Source organism: Ambystoma mexicanum, chromosome 8 (genome assembly GCF_040938575.1).
Source record: "Ambystoma mexicanum isolate Mex_15411 chromosome 8, UKY_AmexF1_1, whole genome shotgun sequence".
NCBI classification, from domain to species: Eukaryota; Metazoa; Chordata; class Amphibia; order Caudata; family Ambystomatidae; genus Ambystoma; species Ambystoma mexicanum.
Window position 1 is genome coordinate 1,058,208,329 of NC_090929.1, and position 21,565 is coordinate 1,058,229,893.

The following is a 21,565-nucleotide window of genomic DNA, read 5'->3' on the forward strand; positions in this document are numbered from 1 at the left end:
GAAAGCAGAAACCCACCTGAGGAAGAAGGGATCAGCTGAACTCCTGAATCGAATGAAGAGAGAGAACTATTTCTTAGCCAAGTCAATAGAGGCTTTTGATTCCATTCTATATGAGCATAAATTGTTCAGCAAGACTTCATTGATATTCACGATAATCTTCATGCCCAGGATCCAGATGGATGCAAATACTAAGTGGAATTTAGTATGGGAATTGTTGCAGACGATTAACACTACTATAAAGGGATTCAATGCTATCAAAGAAGAGCTGAAAGCCATACGATTGATGACTCTTCAGAATCGATATGTCCTGGACATGATTACAGTTATGGATGGAGGTGGTTGTGCCAAAATTGGAGAATCATGTTGCACATTCATACCTTCTCATGATGACGAGAATGGCACTTTGACAGAGGCCATAACGATGCTGACGAAGTTACACGTGCAGATGATAGACGAAGAGGAAGACATTGCTGTTGACAGTTGGTTTGGATCAATCTTCTCGTGGCTTCCAGAATGGATGGCAGATGTGTTCAAGTTCCTTGGAGCCCTAATAGTGATGGTGTTGCTTGGATTTTGTGTGATCAGGATAATATCGCACAGTGCAAGAAGACTGCAAAGAAGGCAGTAGGAATGAAGATTATGATTGATGTTGAATCAGGATGGACGACTAAAGAGCTAAACAATGAAGAAATCAGAGACTATGTGAAGGCCAGTGTTCATGCACCTGAGGGAACCAAGTTCCTGTACCCGAAGAACCACAAGAAGTATGTGGGGAAATGGATCTACGTCAGTCCAAGTGGACAATGCATGCTGATGTCTTGGAATAAAGATGAGCATGTGAAAGCAGCAGGAGGCCTGAAAGGAGTCATAAAGATATGGGTCCCAAAGAAGCATTTCTTCAGACGAGAATGTCTAGATGTGAAGATTGATGAGCGAGTGGTAGATGAATCACCCAGAGGGGGGAGTGTAGAGGTGGAGCCAAGAACCCTCATCCAAAGCTCCTCCCCCATGCTGCCTATATGTTGGGAGCCAGAATGTGAGATATGTGCAGTACAATTGAAAATAATGATACCGAAAAAAGGATCTTGGAAGTAAGATTCCCATTGAGGAAGCCACACAAGCATTCACAACAATATGATGGCCATTTGAATGAAATCCCGGAAGAAGTGTGAAAACGGAGCAAAAGAGAAGCCTGGTGACGTCATACAGAGCAGAGCTGATGCACTCAGAAGAAGGGGCTGAAGAGTATAGAGTTTCTATAGAAACAAAGGAGGAGGTGTTAAAGATGAGCAACATTTCGGGCTTGAAATGAAGATGCTCATGTTACAGAAATAATGAAGAAGATATTAAGTCATTTTACAAGTGTACAGATGCAGTAACGCAAGTAGACAAAGTATTCTTAAAGGCTGGCTATGTAGTGAATAGATTGCGATGATACGCCAACGTATATGCATAGGAATGTATGAACTATGGATGATTCCACAAACCATTTACGCAAAGCTAAATCCAGTGAAAAGAAAGGCTTTCAGTGTGTCGCAGTTGGAAAAGCAATCGATATTCAGAGGTGGATAAAGAGAGGCTCGGTTGGCACTGCACCAGGAAGTCAAGGCCATCGTGAACCTGAATGTTCATGCAGTAGTTACAGAACGTGTGAAAACAACAAACTCCTGTCCTGGATGAGGAGTGAGAACATAGAAGATGTAAGAGGTTCATCATTTAATAGTATTTTAAAATACAGAAAGACTCTGAAACATGGTCTGAAGTCACGTGGATGGATGAAAATAGATACTGAGTTGAGCTGTATCGAAACTAAGAGACAGAGTATGCCTATACTCCCTCTTGGTCTCAGGCACAGAGAACATTTCCAAGGCAAGTTCAAAGCCTTAATTGACTGGCAGACTGCAAGAGTGATGATTGACGACAGGCTAATTGGTGGGAAGCTATGGTTATGACCAGTCCACCAGCACCTGGATGTTAGCCTGCGTGCTGCTTGCGTAGGTGGAATATTACAGAGGGGTACAAGGGTGCCCGCCAATAATAGAAGAACACCCAGTAGAGAGCCCTATAGTGTGTATATCCAATGGGACGTTGTGTATGTGATGGCGTTCATAGTAACCTAAACTAGAGGAGGGCTTAGTTGCCTCACTTAATGATAGAGACCCAATCACCTTCCCAACAAGTATGGAACGTATACCTATAGTTTCCCTGTAATCCTATCACATCCCCAAGTAGGTTTTTGTAGTTTGCAACGTAGATTGACGTCAATGATGATGAATTTTTAGTATATAAGCTCTGTTCTTTATTAAATGCATTGAGTGAGAAGATCGGGCGAGTTTGTTGATGTTCATGATACTCCCCGTTTTAGATAATTGATATTAAAACAGACGCGCTTTGCCAACTTCCTGAGTCCGTTTAATTATTGATGTTTGAGTATATTCTGCATCCCCATCTGTCTCAAAGTATTGTTACTTCATCTTAAAGGGCTCCTCATGGGTGTGCCATGCATTGTCAGCAGCTGGTTGACCCTCTGTATACCCTCAAGTGTGCTTCATTCACAGTAACCAGGGACATGCCCAGCCTGTCGACAGGCTGCAGTGGTGGTGGTGCAACCTGAGGTGGGCTCCGGGGAATGCTGCAGCTTGGGCCCAGGCGCTTGGGCACAGCCCAGGTGAAGCACCTTGTTGGGAGTAATGGTGGGGGAGGTGATGTGCGTGGAGTCTTTGATGCTGGTGTCACCCTCTTATGCCTCGGTCTGCATGTGGAGCATGCTGTCCTCCACCAGCACCCATGGCATCACCTCCTCTGGACTCACAGTGATTTGGAGACCCACATACCTGCGTGCTGCTGGCAACTCTGATTGGCGTTCCTTATCGGTGGGGGAGATGGGGTCCCCAGTTTTCCCCCACCTGTGACTTCTGCCGGTCAGTCACATGTTGTCCTTCCTTCTCATTGCAGTCAGAGCATTCCATAGGGGCCCCTTCCTCCATCATCATGGCTGTGAATTGGAAGGGAAAGTAGACATGTCAGTCAGTGGCATTGGTTTGATGTGCGCTGATATGTGTCATTTGTGGTGCAACATGCGTCTCTGTGTTGGCATGCACATGGTGTGCCGCATCTTCTTATTGCAATGTAAAGACACTGTTGGCACCCATGCATGGAGGCCCCTCATAAACGTATTCCTGAGGCTATTGAAAATTGGTATTGCATATATGTGCAAAGTGGCGATGTGTGAGGTGTATGTGTATGTTATTATGGTGGTTACCCCATGATTCATTGCATGTCTATGCATGCAGGTGATGGTGCATTGCTTGTGGTAGTTGTGTCCCCTTTGTACATGTGGTTTTGTATCACATGGTTGTTGGGGGTATTGGTGCACTTGCAGTGGGACATGTTGGTTGGTTCCAGTGCACAGTTGGCAGTTGTGGCGTGGTGGTATTTTCCCTTTGGTGGTCACAGACATGTCGATGTAACTGGGTCAGGGCCATGTGCATCATTTTATGGGGGGACAGGGGTGTTTGTCCCCCCCAACTTTCATGGCACAGCATTTTGTCCCCATTCATTTGGCTGGGGCACCTTTTCTTCAGATGTCATGCCCCCCAACATTTTCAGCAAAGTTACTCCACTGGTCAGGGCAGTGTTTGCTGTGGAGTCATGGATGCGTCTTCCACTGGTGGTGTCATGTACCATGCGGCATGGCGACTTGTGTGTGTGATGTGTATGTGTGTTCTGTCGACATGTGCGTCTGGGTCAGTTTTGGGCATTGGCGCTATGGCATCTCCTTCCTGCCATAAGGCGATGTGGTGTAATTGCAATGGACGTGGGTCATAGCCTGTGTGCATACATGGTTTGTTGTCTTTGTACCTGTTTGCATGAATTGTATATGTGCTGCGTGTGTGTTTGGGATGCAGATATGGGTGGGTGCGCATAGGTGGTGGGCTTACCACAGAAGTCTATGCCTGTCGCTGTGCCTTGTAGGCCAGTGCACACCTCCTCTGGGATCAGGCTCATGGTCTTCTCCTCCCTGGGTGTCATGGGCAACCCGGGGTCTAGTGGTACTCCTCCGAAAGCGTGGGCTAGATGGTACTGGGTGTACTTCTGTTTGACCCTTGACTTCTCATCCAACCACTTCTTTTTATTTCCTCCAAGGTGCGCTGCTCGATGCCCAGGGCATTGACCTGCACCGTGACCCTGAGCCAGTGTGTGTGTCACTGGCTCTGCTTGTTGTGGTGTCTGGATATACATAGCGTGTGGGTCAGGCAGCTGTGGATGCACTGCACCATCATGTCCACCTCACCTTCAGTGAAGGTCATCTGGCGTTGGACCTCCTTCCCGGCTTCCATCTTGCTGAACAGCATGACCCTTGCAGGGATTGGGGCCACTTGTGTGTTGGTATTTACTGATTGTGAACGGTGTAGGTGTAGGCCTTTGACTCTGATTGGGAAGTGTGCATCGTCCACTTGTGGGGTACTGGCAATCTGTAGAGTGCTGCTTGGGTGTGTGTGCAGGTGTTGTGCCTTGCATGTGAGCAGGGGAGTGTTTTTTTCCTGGTGTGCACCTTGTGGGAGCCACGTGTTCTTGATGGTGTCAAATGTGTGGTTTGGTTGATGTGTGTGCTCTATTTGTGTCTGTGTTAGTGTGTGTTGGAATGTGGCTGTGTCGCTGTATGAAGTGTGTGTCTGTCTTGCATTGTGTTAGCTACGTTGACATGGTCTGTGCGGTTATGGTTTGTATGTGGCATCTGTTCGGCCATACCCTTGCGTAATGTCTTGGTCGGAATGTTTGGTATGTAATGTGCATGCATCAGTGGTGTACTTTGCTCCTGCTTTCTGCCTTTCTTGGCGATGTGGTATGGGTGTTTCTGTGGGTGTGTCTGGTGATTTGTGGGTGTGTCGGTGGGGGGTGTCTGCTTTTGGTGGATGTGTTGGTGAGAGTGTCTGGACATTTTTGGGGTATGTCGGGGGCATTGTGAATTGCAACGAGTGTGACGGTCAAAAGGTGTACGTTTGGAGGAATATCATTTTCGGGTGGTATGTGCACATGTTCATCATGTTTGTCTTCAGTTTTCCTTGACGCGTTCACTTACGCTGGTGTGAGATCTGCCGACGGAAGTTATATGGGATATTTTGGAATGTACATGATTTTTATTGATGATCCAGCCTTGGCTTAAGTCCAATTTTGTGCAGTGTGTGAGATCCACTGAATTTCCGTGTCTGACTTAGTAAATTTGCCGATTTGGAAGTAACTTGCACATACGACTAAATGTTTTTTATAGTAACTTACGCACCGAAAGGTTGTAGTTAGTAATTCGGGCCCATAAAAATGTTTTCCTCTGTAACTTTTCTTATCATCGATAAAGGTTAACCAAATTTGGTGTAAAACTGATCTGGCCTAATCCACACAATTCATTATCGTTTTCATACCTACAATGATTCTTGAATAAAACCAGCTTTTTTTCATGGGAATTTCACAGAGGTTGCAAAATGCCCTATTTATCACACTATATCTAAAAATTGCCTGGTTAGTTTTTCAAGATGTTTACTGCGCACTCAGGCTTTATGGTGAAGCAGTGCATGTCAAATGAAATTCGAAAATCAGAACAACCAAACTCAAGATGTTTCAATTTTAAGTAAAAATAAAGTTCTTGATATATGCACACGTGCAGTAGGCACACAGGGACAAAATAGATTTTAAAAAATACTGCAAAACACACAAAAACATCTGCTGTCCTAAAAAAACCTGCTAACCTGCCCCCTCCCCCATTCAGTCATGTGCAATACAGGCAGAGGGGCAAAATACAATTGAAAAAATCTGCCATTGTAATAGCCATCAAATACACCAGTCGTGCCATTGATAAAATATATTTGTGCGCCTCAGTCAATGTATGCAGACTTTAGTTTAAGCTGTTTGTGATAAAGATGCAATTTTATAAAGAGGACTCCACGGATAACATCAAGTTAGTCGAAAGAATACTGATCTTGGCTGAGACTAACATGTTTGTGAGCTTCGACACAGAGGCCCTTTACACTAATATCCCCCATAAAGCCTTTTCAATGTTAATGGAGGGATATTTAGATTCCTGAACAAAAACTCAAGAAATTGCAGCAGACTCAATTGTTAAATGTGCTAGTCTAGCTTTTACTGAAATTCTTTTACGTTTTTGAGAAAACATTTTGCAAGCAGTTCAAGAGCTTGACTATGGGGACATTTTGAAAAGACATTGAGCGCGGATGCGCAAAATCTTTTCTCAAATGAGGTAAGGGTTTGGTGATGGTGGAGAGATTCAATGCATGATCAAATATAATGGAGGTTTACAGAGAGTAATGATAAAAACAGAAGTCTCTAAACATGAAAATCATTATCAAGGGGAAAAGTCAATATACTCAACTTTAGAAGACTCTCGGATAAGAACACACTGCTTCATTATGGCTGATGATGCATCACATCCAGCATGCAGTGGTGACTCCCTACATGTTCAGTGTGGTCAGAGTTCCAAAACGAAGGAAAAGCATAGCATGATATGAAAATGCTCAGCAAAACACTAAAATGATGATTGGTCACAGCCAACTTCTAGTAGGGGTGTTGTACATGCGCAGTATAGTCAGAGTAAGAAAACAAAATGAAAACTATAGAGCAAAATGAAAACTACAACAAAAAACATGCAACATAATATACTGCACCTAGCACAGATTTGACACCATAACTCAAATCCAAAGAAGTGTGTAAAAATATGTTTTTAAAAGTTCCGATTTTTATGCATATGAAGTTAAAGTCTACCAAACGTTGGGAATTCCAACATTAAGGATTCACAGAAGCATTTTATAATGGCACAATCCCATTGGAAAACGCTCTGTGAATCAGGCCCCAAGTATTAACCTATTATTTAACTCTAACCATACAATAAAACCAACATACTCACCAATTACTCTCAGAAATAGCGAGTTAAAATGTAACATTAGCAGATATAGGTAATTTTACAGCACCAACATCACACCAAGATACATAGCAAATATAAAAGGCATTATAAAAACACATTAAAATGTAAACAATAGAGCTAATACACCCATGAAATTAAATCGAACAGCATAAAAAATAGAACCACGTTTGCACAAAACTTATACAGTCATTTTGCCGCAGGTTTTTTTCCTTCCAAAGTATTTTGTTATGAAAAGATTACTTTGAGAAAACTCATTCAAAAATGTAAGTGGGGTCTAAAGGACATAAGGAGCAGAGGGATTGGGATAGGGATAAAATAATAGGGAAGGAGGGTTTGGGGAGGATTTCAATTAGGTTTTTTTAGTGTAATTGTTTCATAAAAAATAACAGAAAAAAACCTGCCGGCAAAAGAACATAAAACCAAACAAAAAACTTCTCACAAAAACATATAATCTTCGACTTCTCTCTCTCTTTCTCTGCACACATCACAGACCTTGCCAGGGAGTCCTGCTTTCAGCTTCACCTTCTAACTTTCCTAACCTCCACCCAGAAGTTCGACGTCTCCAGATCCCTGGTCCTCTCTAGGCTGCACTACAACAACAGCCTCTTCCTCAATCTGCCTCTTTCCTTCCATTGAACCCTCCAACTAATCCAGAATAGGACTGCAAGACTTATCCTTGGCCTAAAGCCCAGGGACCACATCTCTCCAGCCCTAAAACCTCTCCAATGGCTCCCGGTGAACCCAAGGATCAAATTCAAGACCCTCAGCATCATCCACTAGGCCGTCGGGAGCCTGGGACCTCTTTAAATCCAGCTTTCCCTCCCTAAATACTTCCTGGACAGAGTCCTTCGCTCCTCTAGCTTCAACTCTCTGCCGGTCAAACGTTTCTCCAAGCAGAGAGTGGGTGATGGATCTCTTTCCTCAGCTGGCTCTTCACTCTGGAACAGCCTCCCTTTCCCCCTCCGTCTTGAAATGGATCTTCTAAAGTTCCAGAAACTTCTCAAGACTTTCCTTTTCTCCTCTTCCTTCCCTCTCCCACTTCCGTGCTAACTTCCCTCTGCCGCTGTGACTGGAGACTGGTCCCGTCAGAGTCATACAGGGGCCAGACCAACCCCCACCAGTCCCCCCTGCATCCTTTGCCAGCACTTGCCCTCAGGCTCCCTTTCCCAGACTAGCAGAACTTGGTTTCCCCCTTATCTCCTTGCACTTGCTACTTTGGCCCGCTCAGCACTTCCCTGTCTCCTTCCCTAGGGATACCCCATTCCTGCACTTTTCCCCCTACCCCCCCTACACTTACCACCTCCTCAAGATCTTGCATGGTAGGATTGTCACAGGGCCAATATAACCATTTTTTGTTGTTTTACGTGAATGATTCCCCCCTCCTCCATCTTGTCTTGTGGTGCCTGGAAACACTTGTGTATAGGCGCCATGCAAATGCCCAATAAATACATTAAATAAATAAAATATACTCTTACTACCATCTTCATAAAACATTTCACACCAAACCATATCTAAGTGCAAACAAACACACACACATCAGTAATCTAAAAAACAATACACTATTAATAAATAAATACCCATCCCAAATTAAAGTTTATGTTAAGGCTCCAGCAATTATGGTTGTATTTTATGTGTAATTATGCTCCATTGCAAAGGTTTTAAACTGAGTCAAATCACCGAAGTGGCATTCTCACAGCGCCCAGACTTTCTTTTTTGGAAAAAGGGCATATTGTGGCACCACCATGGGGTTTCCAGATCTTAGTGTGCTTAGGAGCCGAAATGGGGCTGGGGCAATGTAAAAGGGGTGCCATTAATAAGATGAACATCATAAGACAAACTGGTAAGGTGCAGAGGAGAGGGGGTGCAACTTGGATGCGTGAAGCTCCAATAAACCTGGAATGTGATTAAAATGCTTTAGGAAATGAGAGGTCCAAGCTGTCTGAGGAAAAAAGGATAATTTATTTGAACTCAATTTAATACGAACGATCATAGAACTGATCCTGAGTCCGAGCGGACAGATGGCGGAGACTGCACTTGGGAAAAAATGGGACCGGTGTTTAGGGGACACCGCAGTGAAGCTGGGTGCTGGCCTTGGATTGGGAGTAGTGTTTTCAGTTATCTTCTTTAAAAGGAAGACTTGGCCTGTTGTCTTTGCCTCAGGGATTGGATTAGGCATGGCATATTCCAACTGTCAGAATGATTTCAAGGCTCCTTACCTGCTCCATGGAAAGTTTGTGAAAAAACAGTGCTGTAAAAAGGAACAGTGCCTTAAAGATTGACTGGATTTCGTTCTCTGCCCGGCAAAAAGTGGATGACTACCTGACCAGAGCTGATTAGTCTTTCAGCAAGATCACATTGGAGGCGACCACTTGTTGGCATTTTTGTTAAATATTTGTTTTATATAAGAGCTAAGAAATCAAAAATGACACTGAATGTGCAATATTGATCCAAAAAAATAAATAAAAACGAACGATCATAGATTTTTGTGAATGGTTGCGTTAAGGATTCTCGATTTGCTCAACCGATCCTTTGATCTGAAGAGGCTTAAGTTGTCTGAGAAAGTCCCTGACCAAACATACTGCAACTTAATAATGATGTGACTGCCATGGCAGAGGCTCAAGAGCCGCCCAGTGTGGGATAGACTATGTGGTAGGTGAGGGTGAAGGAACCATAGTAGAAAGATGACCCTATTACCGGAAGCTATGCAAGCCTTGGCGCCCCCGTAGTATGGCATGTGTATGCCATTAGTTGTGTGGACCTTGTTATGGGAGTCCATATTATAGTTTATATTGAAGTAAAAGATCACATAGAAGAGCTATCCTCCCAGGACATTAGTAAAACACTATGTAAAATACAGCTTTTTTTGCCTGGGTACTATAAATCTCCAAACTTGGAGCTATGATATGTCCCCCATAATGCTTTGGGAAAGCCAGAGTGGCCTCGGCCCTTCTTTTCAAAATGACTTTACTTTTGTCAACTTGAGGGCCCCATATACAAGTGAAAGGGGAGACTGGGCGCCTCATTGGCACAGGGGCTGAAGATCTACAGCCTTGCGTGGTCACATCAAGCATTCATGGTTGAATGTCAAGTGCACATGGACACCTGAAAGTTCACCAAGGCATGCTGAGCGATGTGTGTGGTCTCACACGCATTGTGCACACATCCTGAGAGGATGGGCATTCCTGTGTGTGTTGAGATAGTAGATGGTGTAACATGCATGCCTATCTCCAGGGATCTAAATGTTTTCATTGCATTGACACCCCCGGCACCCTCCTCACTTTCCCCACTCCCCCACCCCATTCAATATTGTCTGACTCCCTATGACGAATCATCTTGAGGGGGAAAAGTGACGAATATTCGATACTGTAAAGGAATGTAAAAACAGATAGTTTCAAGAAGGAAAGGGGATGCACTCTGGATACTGACGGAATCGTAATCGGTAAAGTAATTAATCGCAATAGTTCAAAGATACATGGTTTCAGCACAAAGGGATCAATGGGTTGTAAAATGTCACTAGGAGCCTTCAGAGAAGGGGCAGGGGGACAGAACCACAATGTACCTTGTGCTTGTAGAAGTTCTTTGTGCTCGACAGGGTCGAGTCGGTTGCAGGGTGCTTTGCAGCTTCTGTGACAGAGTTCAAGATGGGAGACAGCTGAGGGTATCAGGCGGCAGGCAGCTCAGCGAGCGAGGCTGGACGGACGGCTGCAGGCTGGCCTAAATGGCAGCTTAGGGTTAGGAATCATTGTCTCAGTGCCAGTCGGTGGGTCTGAAGCACTGGTCGAAGCATATCGGACGATGTTAGCGACTGCGGCGTGACAACAGTCAGTGGTACAGTCGGTTGCAGTTCGAGGGGGGCAACTGGCTCAAAAATGTAAGGTGGACCCTGATTGATGCTTGTCGATGCACTCCTCCTAGCTTCTTCACTGGCCTTGTGTCATACTTCAAGGCGGACGGCCCAAAGCTGAGGAGAGTGTTGCAGGCAATGGCCTTGTTCTTGGTTTGGTTCAAAGATTCTCTGGCACTTCCCACCTAGGAAGCTTGCTTGCAGAGTCTAGCAGGGCATGCTGTGTGCTGGCTGGGTACCGGTTCTGGAGCTGCTGGAAGGGTCATCTGGGTTCAATATCTCCCTCTGTTCCCTGGGTGATGTTTAGGGGAGGGATCTTGCTTCCCTCCTTGGAAATCCTGGCCTTCATTCACTGGCGAATGCTGTAAGGCAGACTGTACCTTCAGCCAGGGTCCAAACAGTTCTTTTTGGTAGTCCTTGCAAAGTCTTCAGATGATCTGCTCAACTCTTTTTTAAAACCAAATGTGCCCCAGTGATTGGTGCAGGCTAAACCTACCTTAATGAACCAATCCTGGGTCCCCACCAACAATATTTTTGTTATGCGTGAGGTCATAACCAGAGTGCTTTGCAACAGGAAAGGTAAGGGGGTGGAAACATGTACTACTAAGTCCCACCCATCTTCCTGTCTATTGTGGATCAAAGGGTATGCATGGGTAATTGTGCTCTCTCTGGTTCCTGATTAAAGGCAGGTCTCCCTTGATGTTGTGGCGAGAACAGACTTTCTGCCTCTAAGAAATCACATATTCCTACCCTCTGAATGGGGTCCCCCTGTGGGGGGTTGCCTACTGTAAATACATGTACCAGACATGACAGCTCACTGTCATTGATACTAAGAGATGGTAGCTGGATTCAGGTTGACACAGGTGCATATCAAACCGTTGGGGTTTCCTCTCTTTGTTAGCCCTGTGACCAGGCCTCTCGTTGGCCTGCTTAAATTCACTCTCATCAGTATGCGTCAATGCCACCAGCAGGACCAACAAAGGATAGGGCGGATCCATAGAGCCTTTGTTATTTAATTAGGCTGGCCATCTCAGGAGGAAGATTCTGCCATCCCCTTTTGAGATGCCTTGATGTACTCCTGGGTGTCACATTCCAACTAAATGTGACAGGGCGGAATGCACCTGTAGGCTGTATCCACCCAGAGTACACAGGCCTATGTTTATGTTGTGCGCTGACCATAGGAAAATGTGTGCAGATTAGCCCCATACATTTTTCAGAGGTTGATGTACCATCATCCAATTTCATGTACAAAATGTAAAAAGCCCAGGCGAGGGCCCACCCAACGTGCAAATGGTCGAATTCCTCACAGCCCCAACCCACCATTTGTCTTTTTCATGGGAAAACATGGTAAAAAAATGCAAAACGATACCTCGACCACTTGAGGTCGACCAAAACACAAAATCCCATCTCGATCCTTGGTAGGACACTAAGATGTGCATGCACTAAAGAAAGAATACTGGATTAGGTGGCAGATTACAACTGTAATGCCTCCATTTCGACAATTTCCACACAGATCTGGACAGACCACCACCTCGTGACTTTCTCCCTAGCAACTAAGAAACCCACCGCCGATCCCGCCCAACTGGCACCTCCCATTCCAACGAGAAATAAAATGAATATTACTCCTGATAACTTACTCCCTCTGATCCTCCTGACAATCAACGCCTTGCCTGAAAGCCTAGGCCCTACAAAATGTGAAAAAGCAAACCCAAAGCCCATCTCAACTCCTGGTACACACCACACATTAAGACAATATGCACTAAAAAAAGACAATGGCCCTCATTACGACCCTGGCGGAAAGTGACTGACCGGAGCGCCACAGCGTAAATAGCGTTTCCGCCATTGCACGAAGGAGCAAAGTGCGGCCCATTCCGACCCATCGGGCACGAGCACCACGCCACGGCGGAAGTGCAAAGTCCGCGATGGCGGAAATGACCCCAAAACGGCCCACACCGCCGCCGTACGGCGCCCTAGGTGCAATACCGCCACCCCTCTTAGCGGTCACCGCAGTGTGCGCCTACCGGAAAGTACGGTGACCGGAAATATACGGAAACGGAAGTAAAAACATGGGCCCGGAACGGGAAACATCCCGGCGTACACCTATAAAACCACTAAAACCACACAACCACTAAAATCACTACCCTGAAACACACCCCAACCCGTCACCCACCCTAGCGAAACCAAGACAAATGGGAAAAGTAGCGAAGAAAGCGTGCGACCGCAAGCGGCAGGTCCACTTCTCCCGCGAGGAACTCACCGTGCTAACAGAGACCCTCCAGGAGAATGCTGCCGTCGTCTTCTCCACGCAAATGACCAGAACGGCACTTGCAAACAAGAAGACCATATGGGCTCTGGTGGCACAGCGGGTAAGTGCGGTGGGGACCGCACCCCGCACCCCACAGCAATGCCGCAAGCGATGGGACGACCTGCGGATACGCGTCCGCAGCATACTCTCTGCCAACCGCAACATTGCCACAGCCACCGGGGGAGGTCCTGAATCACCCATCAAGTTGACCCCCTGGGAAGAAATCTGTGCCTCCACCATCGGAATGGAGAGCATAGAGGGAGTCGGAGGGATGGAGAAAGGAGTGCAGACATCCGAAGATTCAGGTAGGTGTACCAGATAAAACAATGCCAAATCCACACAGTCCATCCATGTGAAGTACCATGCGTCCACATAGTGCAACAGAAACACATGTCCAGGAGAACGGCCACACACATTGGCCTGATAGCGCACGTTAAAACCCACAATAAATACATAAATAATTAAAAACCCCTAATACACGCACTACACGTGCAGCAGGCACACCCTAACTGCAGGCTGCCAAACAACTGCACCCTCACTCCACACACAAATCAAAGCACCTCCAAGGACCCGACCCAAATCACCCTCAGGTACCACCCCAGAGCATGTGATACAATGCCATTCCAATTCCCACAGACCCATCATTAACCCTCGCCCTCCTTTACTCCACCACAGGGTCCGATCCAAACGACGAGCTACAGGACACCCCTACCAGCACACCTGCAAAGAGGGCCAAGACCAACGGCCAGAGACCCTCCACCTCAGCTGCACGCATCAAGACACGGCAGCAGCACAAATCAGGTGGCAGCACAGAGGAGGGAACATCAACAGGCACCCCAGCAGCCAGCATGCCCACAACACCACCACCACAGGTCCCCCCAATGGATGCCACAGAAGGCACTGCCTCTGGTGGCAGCAGCACCATAGGTGACACCCCATTGATGGCAGCATGCTCCGACACAGAAAACGGGGATGTCGAAGTCAGATCCATCCATGACCTGTCCCAATCCCCCTGTCTGTCCCATCCCGTACAACATGAGGATACCACGCAGGGGCACCCACAAGACAACGACTGGCCATCCCCCACAAGCCCTGTGGCAAGGCAACATGAGGACAACAGCCCCTCTGTGACCCCCCCGCAAATGGGCATGGCCCAGCAGAGGCAACAGTCCCTCGACCAGTTAATCGTGCAACAGCAGCAAATGGCCACGCTCCTCAAGGACCATGCCGATGAATGTGGGGGCACTAAGGCAGACATATAAACATCGACTGAGACACTTAGGGCAGAAATGGAGAGAGGCACAGAGACGCTAAGGGCATAAATGGAGAGTAGCACCGAGAGCCTGAGAGTCCAAATGGAGAGAAGCACCGAGAGCCTGAGGGGGGAACTGCATGCGACGTCCAAAGACGTATGTGCCGAACTTGCCGCAGTGCGCCGTGTGCTCACTGAGCTCTCGCAAACCCTTAGGGACATGCATGGACGTGAGCAGGCAGACACATCATCCGTTGCAAGTTCCGTCCAGGGCAGCCCCCAACGTAGATCTGGAAGGAACCTGCGCTCCACAGGCAGGGGTGCCCCTGATACCCGCAGAGGGGGCTTGCAATAGCGACAGCCCACTGACAATGAGCATCTTTGGACACTGGGGTTCGGGGGGGAGGTAGGAGGGTGGAGGGGGTGTGTTGGGCTCACTTGGGTGGCGGGTCGATAGGGTGTTCAACATGACATCACATATGCCATAAAAAGTGCACGATCAACCAATGAGATGTGTGGACATTGATTTTTGTGTACTAGGCCATCATAGGCGTACAGTCCATATTGTGCATGTCCCAGACACGCACAGTGCCACGAGTCCCGTGTCCATGTATCAGCCACCAGGCGTGAGTGCTAGAAGCATACATCAATGAGATGCTGACGAATGTCACGGGCCTCCGGTGCCTCGCAGACTCCATGAGGTGCTGCCACATCCCCACCCTCATCATGACCATCATCAGGTGCTTGCAGTTCTGCGTCAGGGGGCATGGGCACATTTCTACGTACGCACATGTTGTGGAGCATGACACATGCCATGACCATCTTTGCAACCTTCTCATGGCGGTACAGGAGTGCCCCGCCAGACCTGCTGAGGCAGCGGAAACGAGTCTTCAGTAGGCCGAATGCCTGTTCAATGACTACACGGGTACGTGAGTGGGCATGGTTGTAGTCCTCCTCATGCTGGTCCCGTGGGTTCCGGACTGGTGTGAGGAGCCATCTCTTCAGTGGATATCCAGCATCACCTGTATGTGGACGAGAAACGTATGATGTGGAATGCCATTGCTACGTACGCACACCCCCCCCCTTCCTGCCAGGTCATTGCCAAATCACATTCCCCACATAATCATGCATGTAATGAGACTCACCGAGTAGCCAGGATCTGTTCCCTGCGTGTCGCTCCATGTAGCGTGGTATTGTAGAGTTCCTCAAGACCATAGAATCATGGGTTGATCCAGGGAATCGGGCACAACAATGTGTAATGATCCTGTTGGAGTCACACACCATTTGTACATTCAGGGAATGAAATTGTTTTCTGTTGCGGTACTGGGCCTCCATGGCATGTGGGACGACCAATTCCACATGGGTGCAGTCGATGGCACCAATGCAACCCGGTATGCCGGCAAGTGCATGGAATCCCACTTTTGTGTTGGTAATTTCCTGCTCCGAGCGTGGTAGAGAGATGTAGTCGTCTGCGTGCTGCAGGAGGGCATCGAGCACTTGCAATAGTGTCCGTGAGAACAGTGGCTGAGAAATGCCATGCAACTGTCCGACTGTGTGCTGGTAGGTGCCTGTGGCCAGGAAGTGGAGTACAGACACCACCTTCAGTAGGGGTGGGATGGCGGTTGGGCTATCTATCATGCTGACAAGGTCAGCCTGTGTCATGTCCACAATGGCGGCTATGGTGTCCCGGTCCAGACGGTAGAGGGTGTGGATCTGCTCATCAGTGAGGTTGAACGGATGTGCTCGGAGGCGTGGGATTGCGGGCTGCCTGCGTGGTGGTAGTGGCTGTGCTGGCGGCCCTTGCTGGCCCTGCCTTGGCCTCCTCCTCCTCCTGCGTCTCCTTCGTGCGGCCGGTTGCAGTTGGTGTTCGTCTTCTTCTTGGAGTTGGAGTAGTTGCAGTGCTATCAGGTCCCCCAGGGCCAACATCGCGAGTCCTGCCGGTAGCATTTCGGTGTGGTTGTGGGAGGAGACTGGCTGTGCAATTTATGTGTTTTCAGGCTGTATGGCCTCCACCTGTGGTGATTAATTCCACCTGTGCAAACTGCTCTCCCCTTTGGCCGAGCACGTCCCGCGCACAACGCTGCAAATCGGGGAATGGCATCTTGCTATTGCAATCATGTATTTGTACCCGATGGCCGTGTAACATTGGTTGACATGTTCATTCTGCTGTGGTCCCATTGTTGCACATACTATCTGTGCAGTCGCGAACAGACTTGTGAAGGGTCAGTGGAACGTAGTACTCGAGTAACGGTGGGCCCTCATGCATCACTGTACCGAGTTGCAATGACGGGCGGGGCGTCCCATTTGTGGGTGAAGGCAGTTGCCATTTTCACACACAGCCGCACTCGATGGAATAATTAGTGATTTCAAACGGCCACAGATGCCTTTTCGGCGTGATGTTGCAAATGTGGAATTCGAAGGGCGGCGCTTTCGGTTTCCAGCTAGCGGCGAGGAGATGCCCACAGGTCTGACTGCAAATATAACGTTCTGTTGTTCAATGTCCTTGAGACAGGGCCCATGGCGAGGAAGCAATGATTGATATGAATAGTTTGGGATGCGCAATTGCTACGTGGGCGATGAGGCCGGCCGTTCCCAAATACATGTTACTTCACAACACTGGAATTACGGGCTGGGGCACTGTGGATTTTGCAGGCTGCATAACGCACAGACTCAATGGATGTTTCTAATGTTATGTGAGTAATTATTCAGGCGTTTTGATTCCGGGATGAGGGAATGATGAATGGATGCATGGGCAGGTGATTTGATACAGAGTTTGCCATGTACAGGGCTTCTTGGGATCTATCCGCCTCCCCTACGCTATGTGATGCAGGGCTGCCATGGTGGGACCATCGTCTATCTGGCCTTGTTGAGCCCTCCCTGTCTCGACACGCCCTCAGACACTTGTGTCCATGCACATTAACATTCCCATCTGATGGATTCTGTTTTGACAGACGCATGCACAGGTACACTCGTTTGTGATGGTGTTTGCACCTCGATATAGATGGTTAGGAGTCGCAAGTGGTTTTGGGGTGGTGATGATCCTTTGGAGTGGGCTAGCATGCATATGGCTGTGGATTTCGTGTGATCATTGAAGTGAGTTGTTGGAATGTAGTTCTGATGGCCATTCTGTTCTTTTTCTTTTCTTTTGGTTGACAGGTATCTCCTCCCCTTTTGCCACTGCCATCTGTATGCCACTCCTGCAGATGGGTTTTACTCCCGACACCTGCTGCTTCGTGTTAATCAGTGGAGCAGCATTACGATCTTATGGGACGATCGCCAATGGCCCACATGCCCTTACGCAGTACTGGTGGCTCGGAGCAACATTTCGGCCTTTCAGCTGGACTAGTGCCTCCCCATTGGGACGGCCCTGCGGTTCTGTGCGCTTCCATGTTGCCTTTTCGTACGTGAATGTGGCTCTGTGTACCATGAGGGAACAGGACGACACACAAGTAGTGGCTGGTCATTTCTTGCGGATGCAGCCCACAATGGTGATTGGTGTTTAGGAGTTCATGGCCTGATGGCTGTATGGGCTTGGTGACTTTGATGTGCATTAAATTTCTATTCTGATTTGGCCCGTGTAGCGTTTTTCTTTGCAAGTGATGTGGCATATGCCTATTTGGGGGGCGATGTATTGTGAGGAGATCTGCATTGGGTTCCAGCTTCGGAGTTTAGTTGCGTGGTACTGTACTGGGCGCGTTTGCCTACGAAGCCCGTGAGGTCAGGGATGGGGGCTGCCAATATGACAGTTTGAATGTTGTCATGCTCAGGGGCGGGGGATTGGGTTTTGTGTAACAGATGCCGGTCAGCCAGGTGGACTGGTGGAATGATGTGATTCTCGGAATATGGCTGGTCACAGGTGCCTGTGTTTGCGTGCGTTTCTTGGTGGGGGACTGTGGTCATGTCCATTGGGATGGCTTCTGTATTCGTGCCATCTGTGCCCTGCAGCTCCCATTGGCCCCTCTTGTGTTTCTTTTGTTCGTTGCCATGCATGGGTGACTTGTACATTTCAATGGTTGCATTGTGGCTTCATTGCACCTACGGGGAGTTGTACTTTGTGGGCAGGGAGCGGTGTACAGGCACTCAGTGGGGCCGTTTACGGTTGATTCGCGATGCCGTACTTCTCACCATGGCGGAATGGTACATTACGCCATGCCTGATGGCGTTAGGTACATGTCCGCTAGGGTCGGAATTGGCGTACCGTTGCGCCATGGTGGTGTTTGCGGTTTCGCATGGCGCGCGCGCGCGTGCTTGGTGCAGTTAGCGTTGGCGTTCACTACGGTGTCGCTAATGGCTTCGTACTTTGCGGTGACGGGTCATAGTCGCACCGAGCGCTATTCGATGGCGGTATTGCATTTCCGCCATCGTTTTCCGATTTCCGCAAGGGTCGTAATGAGGGCCAATGTGAGGTATCTTGGAGACTACTACCTTCTGAGGAGAATAAAATCGACCTTAGTACTACTACAGCACACTACAAGCGCGAAATACTCTTTGCTAAATGCGAAACCTACAATACCAGAATAGCACAAGCTAACTCAAGTACAAAAGAACTCTTTCTTATCTTGAAAGAATTGGAAGCCTCCATCCCAGTGTTGGATAACTGCGTGAAAGACAAACCATTGTGCTCCAATATTCAGCAAGCACTTGCCAACAAAGTCACGAACCTACAAGTGATAATTGCCAAGAAAAAAGCATCAGTTAGTACAACTACACCCCCAAATAAATCACCCACTTTACCGACCAATGCAGTATATCCACCCGATTCAAATTCTCTAAAGTCTCGATCATTGAGACGGAAAAAACTATACTTTCGCTCAAACCTTCAAACTGTCAGGGAGATCAATGCCCGGCTCAATTGATAAAGGTTGCAGCCAGAGACTTATCCCCATTCATATCCAAACTCATTAATGCATCATTCGCCTCAGGCACCATACCGAGCAATCTCAAAGAATCATGGGTGCTTCCTTTACTCAAAAAACAGACACTAGATCAGGCCATACCTACCAACTACCGACCAATCACAACAGTGCCATTTCTTCTAAAAATACTGGATAAAATGGCATACCTTCAAATTCAGAATCACCTGGAATCTAACTCCTTGCGGGGAGCACGACAATCTGACTTTCGACCCTAGCACGGAACCGAAACAGCCCTCATAGACCTAAAGGCCCAGATTGATGAACTTAGGGACAAGGAAAAAGCAGGCCTACTCCTCCTTCTGGACCTATCGGCTGCATTCGACCTTGTGGATCACAAGGTCCTTTGCAGTCACCTGGACTCGGCTGCACATTTTTTCCGAGGAGGCCATAACATGGATCCAATCATTTCTAAATAACAGAACCATGAGGCTCTTTTCCTATAATGCGGCGGCAGACCCTATCCCCATTACTTGCGGGGTCCCCCAGGGCTCTTGTGTCTCACCTACTCCATATAACATTTTCACGAAGCCCCTTTTTGATGATCTGGATAATCTTGGTGTCACCTACACTAACTATGCAGATGATACTCAGATTCTCATACCACTTACTGAGGATTATGAAAAGGATTTGGGCCTTGGTGAATAAGGTTTATCTCATCATCCAGGCATGGATGGCCACCCACGGACTATGCCTGAATGATGACAAGACTAAGATCATTATCCTGGGGACCACTGCAACTCTTAAAAAACTGGGACCAATCTACGCCTCATTTAACATTGACAATAACACCATCACTGTCGCGACTGAGGTGAAAACCTTGGGCTTCTACCTAGATTCCACCCTCTCCTTCAAGACGCAGGTTAACACAATGGCATCCGCCACTGCATACACTTGTAAATTGATTAGAGCAGGCAAACCCTTCCTGTCGAACAATAGCTGCATCACCCTGGCCAGAGCACTCGTTCTGTCGAAATTGGATTATTGTAACCCTCTATACATTGGAGCCAACAAAGAAACCATCAGAAAAATCCAATCCCTACAGAACAACGCTCTTAGAGCTGCTCTTGGGATTGCTAGAAGAGAGCACATCTCTGAAATTAGAAGATCTAACAACTGGCTGTCAACATATGACAAAATACAGTTTAAAGTTGCCTCACTCAACTATAAATGTTTGAACAACGCCACACCCTGTTATCTATCTGAGAGACTTACAAGAAAAATCCACACCAGACCCACTAGAATATCTAGCACCAACCACCTATCAGTCCCTAGATTTAATCTCTCTAGAGTCGGGGGTTGCAGCTTCCCGGTTAAGGCAGCCCAACTCTGGAATTCACTACTACCCCCCAGCGAGAGAATCAATCCTATCTAATATTTCGTCAGAACCTCATAAGAAGGCTCAAAGACCTTGATAAGTAATGCCTGACCTATCCGGCATTCCTCTCTTTCCTAGCCTTTCAGCCACCCCTAGGCAGCGAGTACACCCTCCAGCACCTACCACCTATGTCTATCTAACCATTTACATACCTGTATATTCCTGCTTGCCGATATGCATTTCTTGTGTAACTAGGCCTCATGCTATTGCCAGCCTGAATTATGCTATGCATACCTTAGTACTTGCTCTGAGCCACAATTAAGCTGGAACTGTATATCTGTTGACGTTATGTCCAACCATTTGTATACCTGATCATTGTATATATTGTATTCCTGATTTTGTTGTGTGTAACCAAGCTGTAAGCTCGCTTATCATTGCATATATTGTATTCCTGATTATGCTGTGTGTAACTAAGCTGTAAGCCCTCTTATGCAATGCGCCCTAATACCCTTGGTTCTGGTGCGCAATATAGGTAATAAAACAAACAAACAAACAAACTATTGAGAAGATACTAGTCTGCAGTCATGAATATGTGGTGAAGTGTGCAGAGATGAGTTGAGTCTAAGTGAGCAACACAACTGTTTGCAGTCTGTTCCGTAGCACCTGATGAAGTCATTATTCAACTGTGTGGACAAGTGAACAAAAGTATGTGAAAAGATCGACTTAAGCTACCGCACGATTAGGGAAACAAGATGGATTGAGGCTCTCCAATCCACTTTGCACCAAGGAGAATGACAGTCTTACTTTGCTGGTGGGCAGTGTGCATTCACGGTATACTGTGCTTCAAGTAGTGGCAGCACTTCAGTTCACTCTCTGAGAAGTTCTCCTCCAAAGATGTATTGTTCCTGGGTGTTCATTTGCTCTTGCAGACAGGTAATTGTTTCTTTTTGCCACCACACATACACACACACACACCAATGCTAGCACTCACAACACGCA

At 47.3% G+C, this 21,565-nt stretch overlaps 1 protein-coding gene and 1 pseudogene across 1 annotated transcript in view; both read left to right on the plus strand.

Moving 5' to 3' along the window:
* The window catches only part of LOC138473094 (heparan-alpha-glucosaminide N-acetyltransferase-like), a 1,171,537-nt gene that overhangs the window by 544,290 nt on the left and 605,682 nt on the right, over positions 1-21,565 (plus strand). The window lies entirely within an intron of this gene.
* Positions 8,931-9,357, plus strand: LOC138473724 (MICOS complex subunit Mic10 pseudogene; annotated as a pseudogene).